This window comes from Mirounga angustirostris, unplaced genomic scaffold, assembly GCF_029215605.1.
Source record: "Mirounga angustirostris isolate CCGP_5_RB_7025 unplaced genomic scaffold, mMirAng1.0.hap1 SCAF_4, whole genome shotgun sequence".
Taxonomy (NCBI): domain Eukaryota; kingdom Metazoa; phylum Chordata; class Mammalia; order Carnivora; family Phocidae; genus Mirounga; species Mirounga angustirostris.
Window position 1 is genome coordinate 66,278,309 of NW_026991712.1, and position 8,024 is coordinate 66,286,332.

At 38.0% G+C, this 8,024-nt stretch overlaps 1 pseudogene; it reads right to left on the bottom strand.

Moving 5' to 3' along the window:
• Positions 1–1,080: 1,080 nt before the first annotated feature.
• Positions 1,081–1,437, bottom strand: LOC123860216 (programmed cell death protein 6-like; annotated as a pseudogene).
• Between the last annotated feature and the right edge of the window lie 6,587 nt (positions 1,438–8,024).

Consider the following 8,024-nt stretch of genomic DNA (forward strand, 5'->3'; position numbering starts at 1 on the left):
AGATTTCATTCTTTTTTTATGGCTGAATAATATTCCATTGTATATACATACAACATCTTCTTTATCCATTCATCTATCAATGGATACATAGGTTGTTTCCATAATTTTCACTATTGTAAATAATGCTGCAATAAGCATAGGGATACATAATTCCTTTGAATTAGTGTTTTTGTATTCTTTAAGTAAATATCCAGTAGTAGAATTGCTGGATCATATGGTAGTTCTATTTTTAACTTTTTGAAGAACCTCCATATGGTTTTCCGTAGTGACTGTACCAGTTTGCATTCCCATCAACAGTGCACGAGGGTTCCTTTTTCTCCACATCCTTACCAACACTTGTTGTTTCTTGTGTTTTTGATTTTAGCTCTTCTGACTGGTGTGAGGGGATATCTCATTGTGGTTTTGATTTGCATTTTCCTGATGATGAGTGATGATGAGCATCTTTTCATGTGTCTGTTGGTCATCTGGATATTTTCTTTGGAGATATGTCTGTTCATGTCTTCTGCCCATTTAAAAAAATTTTTTTTGGTGTTGAGTTGTATTAATTCTTTATATATATATGTATACATATATATATACATATATATATATTTTTCTTTTTTTTGACAGGGGGGTGCATTAGCTTCATTGCTTATGTTGCATATTCAAACAAATACAGTAAACCCCATTTTAAAAATGTGAGACATGTAAAAGCTTCTGTGCAAATTCTGTATTATTTTTAAATTCCTATTGGCTAATAAAAGTGGCTTTCCATTATAGAACTGGAGCTATCTAGAAATGCACAAGATGAATTTTTTGCAAGAAGGATACCTGAAATATTATTATATCTTATGTCATGGCATAGCTGAACAGTTTGAGATCAAATGTTCATATGTGATTTATGATTATAACTATTTTTACATTTGCAAAAACCTTAATCAGCTTATCCACATATGTGCAGTCAGTTCCCCAAATATTAATTATATAAAATCTAAAGGAAGAACAGTATCTAGCTGCATATGCATTCCATTTCTTTGAAGAGAGATTTGGCATTTTTAGTCTTCCTCCCCTAAGTCACATAGCTATTTGCAAAGGCCAGTGTTATATGATGCTGAAGACCATGGACAGATACTGTTCATATGACACCTGAATTCAGCCATCCTGATCCCTATCATGATGCCTGCATATATCTGTCAACCTCTGCAAGAGGATGCATCCCGGATGAAGTCATCAAATGCAACCTGGCCCCGTACTTGTCTGTCATATTTCTAATGAGGATGTCATGAAACTGGTCAGAGAGCCAGTACCCTGAGAGAGCTTGCTTTAGCTTGCTCTTGTCAATCATCTCAGAGTTGTCCCTGTCATAAGTGTAGAAGAGGTTCTGCAGTCTGTGATGTACTTCCAGGTGTCATTGAACTTGCTGAAGTTCATTCCAGCCTTGTTCTGTCAGTCAAACATAGATATGATTGACCTGACAGTCACTGGATTCAATGGAGTCCATGTGCCATTGGACAGTGCTTGCTGAAGCTCGTTGTCCGCTCTCACTTGGCTCCCATCTTTATCATCCCTCTGGAAAATGCTACCCAAAAGCTCTGGTATGACAGCACCATACGTCTGGCAGGACTGGCAGGGAGGACCATAGGGGTAGGTGGCCATGGACCCAGGCAAGGCGGGCTGAGGCGCAGAGGAGAATCTTTATATATTTTAAATACTAACCCTGTATTGGACATGTCATATGCAAATATCTTCTCCCATTCAGTAGGCTGTCATTTTGTTTTGTTGATTGTTTCCTTTGCTGTGCAGAAGCTTTTTATTTGATGTAGTCCCAATACTTTATTTTTGCTTTTGTTTCCCTTGCCTCAGGAGACATATCTAGAAAAATGTTTCCACTGCCAACGTCAGAGAAATTACTGCCTGTGTCCTCTTCTGGGATTTTTTATGGTTTCAGGTCTCACATTTAAGTCTTGATCCATTTTGAGTTTATTTTTGTGTAGGTTGCAAGAAAGTGGTCCGGTTTCATTCTTCTGTGTGTAGTTTTCCCAACACCATGTTGAAGAGACTGTCTTTTTCTCATTGCACATTCTTTCCTCCTTTGTTGAAGATTGACCATATAATTATGGGTTTATTTCTGGGGTCCCTATTCTGTTCCATTGACCTATGTGTCTGTTTTGTGCCAGTACCATGCTATTTTTTTTAAAAGATTTGATTTATTTATTTGTCAGAGAGAGACACAGCAAGAGAGGAACACAAGCAGGGGGAGTGGGAGAGGAAGAAGCAGGCTCTCCGCCTAGCAGGGAGCCTGATGTGGGTCTCGATCCCAGGACCCTGGGATCATGACCTGAGCTGAAGGCAGACGCTTAACAACTGAGCCACCCATGCGCCCCGTACCACGCTATTTTGATTACTACAGCTTTGAAGTATATCTTGAAACTGGGATTGTGATAACTCTAGTTTTGTTCTTCTTTTTCAAGACTGCTTGGCTCTTTGGGGTCTTTGTGGTTCCATACAAATTTTAGGATTATTTGTTCTAGTTCTATGAAAACTGCTGTTGGTATTTTGATAAGGATTGCATTAAATCTGTAGATTTCTTTAGGTGTTATGGACATTTTAGCAATATTTGTTCTCCCAATCCATGAGCATGGAATATCTTCCCATTTGTTTGTGTTATCTTCAATTTCTTTCATTATTGTTTTATAGTTTTCAAAGTATAGGTCTTTCATTTCCTTGGTTAAGTTTATTCCTAGGTATTTTTGTGCAATTATAAATGGGATTATTTTCTTAATTTCTCTTTCTGCTACTTCATTTTTAGTGTATAGGAATGCAGTGCATTTGGGGTGGCTGGGTGGCTCAGTCAATTAAGCCTCTGACTCTTGGTTTTGGCTCAGGTCATGATCTTGGGGTCCTGAGATTGAACCTCATGTCAGGCTCCATGCTCAGTGTGAGTCTGCTCTAAGGGATTCTTTCCACCTCCCTCTCCCTCCCCTTCGCTCCTCCCCCCACTTCATGCTCTCTTTATAAATTAAGTATATAAAATCTTAAAAACAATGCAGTGGGTTTCTGTATATTGATTTTGTATCTTGCAACATTACTGAATTCATTTATCAGTTCTACCAGTTTTTTGGTGGAGTCTTTAAGGTTTTCTATGTATAGTATCATGTCATCTGCAAATAGTGAGTGTTTTACTTCTTCCTTACCAATTAGGATGACTTTTATTTCTTTTTCTTTTCTGATTGCTGTGGATAGAACTTCTAATACTATGTTGAGTAGCAATGGTGAGAGTGGACATCCTTTTCTAGTTCCTGACATCCCTTATACTTGATCTATTCCCTCTGCTTTATCTTTTTTAAATTCTTTTCTCTGCTTCTCATATTTCCATGTTCTCAGTTAGTTTCTTTTTTCTTACTGGTGATGTTGTTCTTATTCCTAGCTAATAACAGATCCCACCAATTTTTATCAACTTTTATTTTATTAATCTGTTTATTTGTTTATTGTTTCTACTGGCTCTCACTATAATTTTTATGATTATGATTGTTACTGAAGTAGCTGGTTAAATTTGACCGGGTACTGTTTTAATAAGTTAAAAATTATTTGGAGAATTAGTATGAAGCGTATGATTATGATGGCTTCCTCCATTGAGAGTGTTATGGGTGGAACTGTGTCCACCAAAATTTCACATGCTGAAATTCCAACCCCCAGTTCCTCAGAATATTAACTTATTTGGAAATAGGGTTATTGCAGATGTAATTGGTTAAGATGAGGTTATACTGGAATAGGATGGGCCCCTACTACAATGTGACTGATGCCCTTATAAAAAGGGGAAATTTGGACACAGATAATACACACAGGGAGAATCTCACAAAATGGTTGGAGTTATGGTAACACAAGCAAGGAACTATCAGAAGCTGGGAGAGAGGCCTTTGCTAGAACTTTCAGAGAGAGCATGACCCTGCCAACACTGTGATCTCAGAAGTCTAGCTTCTCAAACTGTGAGACAATAAGTTTCTATTGTTTAAGTCATCTAGTTTCTGGTTCTTTGTTGTGGCAGCTTCAGGAAACTGATACAGAAGGTGTGCTTTGCTTGTGCTTTGGGTAGGGATAAAGAGACCCATGTCTTTGGGTGAGTATACCTCGTGCTTAGGAGCCGACCCTCTTACGGTCACTTAGAATCTCTCTTGTCCTCCTCAGCAACCTAGTAGATGGAGACAGTTCCTGACTCAGCAGTCAAAAATAATAGAGTTTGAGGGCAAAAGAACTATGGGAAACCCTTCAGCTCTAGATTTAGCATTGATTTTTTGATCCATATACTGTCACATTTTACTATCTGTGTTTACTGTCTCAAGATATTAGTACGTGTCACTTTACCCTGCAGTACTTAGTCTGAGTTAAAATATGCTTTCACGAGGATGCCTGGATACATTTATAGTTTAATGAGCCAAATAGCTCAGTTTTTTAAAGATAGGTCAACTGAAAGAAGAGTTCAATACACTCTTTCCAACCAATTAAATATTTTTGAAAATAGCTCTTTAGTTAGGCAATTAAACCTAAATTTTCAGAGAGATAGTGGGTAGGCTTAAAAGCAGATTAATAAAGGATATAAACCATTAATTATAATTAAAGACTTTATTGATTGAAACTTGACTATATTGTTAACTAACTTAATTTAATTCTAGATTTTATCCTGGCTTGAGCAGAATGTTTTTTCAAGTTCTGACTTACCCTAGTCATCAGGCTAATTTCTAGCCTGCTTTTTTCTTTCTTTAAAGATTTTATTTATTTATTTGTCAGAGAGAGAGAGAGAGAGCGTGCACAAGCAGGCAGAGGGAGAAGCGGGCTCCCCGCTGAGCAAGGAGCCAGATGTGGGACTAGATCCTAAGACCTTGAATCACAACCTGAGCTGAAGGCAGACACCTACCCGACTGAGCCACCCAGGTCTCCCTAGACTGCTTTTTTCCACCTGGCATGCATCATCCATATTCAATCATAAATGTTTATTTGTATAATTTTTAATACCAGATCTTGAATTAAAAGCAGAAATAATAATGATAGTTTATATCTATATAATGCCTTATAATGTACAAGGCACTTTATATAACAGAAGCTTTCTTAAACCAATTTCATGTATACAATCTACTAGGTGAAGAAAACTTTTTATTTATTTCTGGGCACACTGAGGACCAGGAACTAGTTGGCCCCTTGTCAACAACCTGGTTACCTTTGTGCCCCACAGTGAAGCAATTTGTACCAAGTTCTGTTTGTCTTCAAAACTGTTTAAGTGAGGAGTACTTGTTACTGTAATTGTGTGTATATTAGTATATAAACCAGTGACATAGGAGTGCAAAAAAGACAATTGTGTCTATAACATCTAAATCAATACTTCAGAAGGACCAAAAAAGACAAATCACCTCAAAAATTAATTTGAAATTGGTTGTGGGACAGACATCATAAAAAAAAATTGAGAGACAACTTGAAGAATTCTAACCAGGTTTCTTTCCAAATGCCCTAAATTATTACTTTAACTTTAAAGATACACAGTAGAAGGTTGCCTAGGTGGCTCAGTTGGTTGAGTGTCTGACTCTTGATTTTGGCTCAGGTCATGATCTCTGGGTTGTGGGATCGGAGCCCCTGTGTTGGGCTCTGTGCTCAGCGGGGAATCTGCTTGGGCTTCTCTCCATCCTTCTCCCTCTCCACTGCCACTCCCTCTGCTCATGCGCTCTCTCTCTTTCTCTCTCTCAAATAAATAAATAAATCTTAAAAAAATATGAAGACACACACTAGAAATCGTAGACAATACACTTAATGAATGACTGACGAAGGAAAGAAAACTCATTGTTAATCACACAGCCATGTTGTGTTTGGCAGAATAATGCCCCCATCCCCATCCTCAAAGATATCACATCCCAGTCCTCAGACCCTGTGAGTATGTTACCTCATATGGCCAAAGGGGCCTTAAAGATGTGATTAAATTAAGGATCTTGAGATGGAGAGATTATCCTGGTTTATCCAGTTGGATCCAATGTAATCCCAACTGAAAGAAAGGTAGTAGAGTCACAGTGAGAGGAGGAGATGTAATGAGAGACACAGAGGCTGGAGGGGTAATTGCTGGCTTTGAAGATGGGAAGGAACCATAAGCCAAGGAATGTGGGGGAAGTCTAGAAGCTGGAGAAGGCAAGGAACAGATTCTTCCCTGGAGCCAACGTGGGAGGCTGCCCTGTAGCCCTGCAGCCCTACAGACATCTTGCTTTAGCCCAGTGAGATCCATTTTGGACTTCTGACCTCCAGAATTATAGGATAATAATGTTGTATCATTTTAAGCCACTGTGCTTGCGGTAACTTGTTACAGCCGCAATAAGAAATTAATTCACATATTTTTTTGAAGTTTGTTTATCCACATATGGAGAATGAGTGTACATTCATGCTTAAAATTAAAATAAAATTATTGTCATTGTGGTATGTATGTATCTTTTTTTTTTTTTTTTACCAATTTCCAATTTACCTAACTTTTAATTAATTGACCAACTACAGGCTGCAATTTTTTGGAAGAGAGGACTATTATTCTATGTAGTATCTCCTTTTATCTACAGGAGTTTTGTGAAGTGCATATCGCAATTGCATTCAAAGTTCTTGTTTTGTCTCTGTCTCTGGCTTTATGATTGAGGTGGAGGAAGTCAATTCATTTCCTTCTTATTTTCATTTATGAAAACTGGGGGCTTGGACTTTTACACTCTAACAGTGTATGATTTAAAAATTTTCATCAAATAATTTCACTTATCTTCTCTCACCTGTTTAATTTGTAGCTGAAGCCCTTGGGTTTATCTGTGCTTTAGCTCTGATTTAACTTGAAATTAAAGTCCGTGTGCTTCACAGCTGCTGGCTGCCCTTAACCAGGGACTTACAACTGAAATGTTTGAAGAACACTGGAGTCAAGAGGCCAGGATTTCAGATCTGATTGACACTAACTAGCTGGGTGTCCTTTGACAAATCTTTTAATCTCTCTGGGCCTTAGTTTTCTCATTTATAAATTATAAAGTTGGAGTCAATAATTTTTAAGGTCCTTTTAAGCTATAGAATTCTATGACTCCATAATTTTAATTCTAGGAGAATTCAGCTCTAAGGAATGCTGAATTTCTTTTCAAGGTGGGAAGAAAGATACTGTAGGTTGTAGTATATCCATGCATGCTCCTGTATACTCCTATGAATATCTTTTCCAAGACGTTGAAAACATCTGCGTAAGTCCTATAATTTACCTAATTTCTCCCCTTATCATACAAACCTAAAATCTACATTTAGACACAAATGCCTTTTTGTTGGGATGACCTTTTCTCAGCCATGGATCTAGCCTATTCTGCAAGACATAGCAAGTTGCTACTCTATTATGGATATTGAGCTGCATACTAGAAAAGCTCCAGCATCTCACACAGGAGGAATCAGATTTGAAGACCGATCAATTATAATATCACCCAGTAAGTGCTCTGACAGGGGATAGAACAAAAGGCAGAATATGGGCAAGGGAAGAAGTGGTTCACCTCGTCTGTAGTAGTGACAAGGCTTTTGAATCTTTTTGAGCGAAGTCATTTAGATCCATGAGATGCATCCCGAACGTCCTAAAAAGCAAGTTTGGGGGTTGGGGTGTTATTTCAGGCACAGAAAATGGCCAATTCCAAATGCAGGGGTGTGAAAGGCATGGCATATTTGGAACAAGGTGAAATTTTCATCATGTTGAAATATAGAGCAAGTGTGATAAAGGACTGGGCAAGTTCATGGAAGATAAGACAGAAAAAGCGCAAGCCATTTTATAACCAAGCTATAGGCAACAAGGAATCACAAGTGTCTTCATGGTGAAATGACATGATCAGATGTTATTTTTAAAAGGTTAATTCTAGCAGGTATTAGAAGTGTGGAAGGCTTTGTAGAAGGAAAGGGGAGAGGAAGCTTCAAGAGCTAGTGAACATTGAATCAGAGTGGTGGTGTCTGGCAGCCACTTCAGAAAAAGAATCCATTGGCTTTTATAAATGGGTTTTCTTTCTCAAAGCACTGCCCTCTACCCC